The sequence below is a fragment of the Cebus imitator genome, unplaced genomic scaffold, assembly GCF_001604975.1.
Source record: "Cebus imitator isolate Cc_AM_T3 unplaced genomic scaffold, Cebus_imitator-1.0 Scaffold217, whole genome shotgun sequence".
Taxonomy (NCBI): Eukaryota; Metazoa; Chordata; class Mammalia; order Primates; family Cebidae; genus Cebus; species Cebus imitator.
In genome coordinates, this window is record NW_016107532.1 from 1,519,052 (window position 1) to 1,520,673 (window position 1,622).

A 1,622-nucleotide genomic window follows, 5' to 3' on the forward strand; every position below is an offset into this window, starting at 1 on the left:
TCCTGAGTAGCTGGGACTACAGGCACGCGCCACCATGCCCAGCTAATTTTTTGTATTTTTAGTAGAGACGGGGTTTCACCATGTTGACCAGGATGGTCTTGATCTCTTGACCTTGTGATCCACCCGCCTTGGCCTCCCAAAGTGCTGGGATTACAGGCTTGAGCCACCGCGCCCGGCCTTTTTTTTTTTCATTTTAGAGAAAAGGTCTTGCTCTGTCACCCAGGCTGAAGTGCGGTGGTGCAATCATAGTTCACTGCAGCCTCAACCTTCTGGGCTCAAGTGATCCTCCAACCTCAGCCTCCTGTGTAGCTGGAACTACAGGTGTATGCCACCATACATGGCTAACTTTTGTATTTTTGTGTAGAGATGGGGTTTTTCTATGTTGCTCAGGCTGCTCTCCAACTTCTGGCCTCAAGCAATCTGGCCACTTTGGCCTACCAAAGTGCTGGGATTACAGACATGAACGACCATGCCCGGCCACATCCTCCTTTTTGAAACACAGTCAGGCTTTCAGAGACACACCAAATTTCTTTTTTGTCACACTTGTTGGGAAATGCAGATGCAGAGAACAAATCAAAATTACTTAAAAATGAATTCAAGATTGACATTGTACGTGTGTGGGAAGAGGGCAGAGACAAGTTTTACCTTGCCTCTGTTGATCAATTTCACAGCATAATGTTCATATCTCCCATTCATCCTTTCTGTGCAAGCATGGAACATGGCATTTTGGCAAAAAGAAGCTTATTTTAGAAATATTAAATATAAGAGACCTACAAACAAAAAGTACTGAGACTATGTATTAAATTTCAGAGGCATCCAGAAAGGAACTTTAGATCATTAGCTATATTTATTTATTTTTTGAGATGGAATCTCTTTCTGTTGCCCAGGCTGGAGTGCAATGGCGCAATCTCAGCTCACTGCAACTTCCACCTTCCAGGTTCAAGTGATTCTCTTGCCTCAGCCTCTCGAGTAGCTGGGACTACCGGCCCATGCCACGATGACTGATTAATTTTTGTAGTTTTAGTAGAGACGGGGTTTCACCATGTTGGTTGGGCTGATCTCAAACTCCTGACCTCAGGTGATCCACCTGCCTCGGGCTCCCAAAGTGCTGGGATTACAGGCATGAACCACCATGCCTGGCCTAGCTATATTTATAAACAAGTAAGATTTTAATATGAGTAAGAAAACAGAATGTAAATACATTGGATATAGATTAAAATGCACAAAAATTATGTACACATAAGGAAAAAAATTTGTGGTGATAAAATTATGGATTATCATTGAAGGACACAATTAAGAATTATTAAAATTTCCCTTTTTTCTTTTTGTTTGATAAATATAGGAATTTTCTAGCCAGGCATAGTGGCTCATGCCTGTAATCCCAGAACTTTGGGAGGTGAAGGCAGGCAGATCACGAGGTCAGGAGTTTGAGACCAGCCTGGCCAATATGGTGAAACCCCATCTCTACTAAAAATATAATAATTAGCTGGGCATGGTGGCACATGCCTGTAGTCCCGGCTACTTGGGAGGTTGAGGCAGAAGAATTGCTTTAACCTGGGAGGTGGAGGCTGCAGTGAGCTGAGATTGTGCCACTGCACTCCAGCCTGGGCAACAGAGCAAAA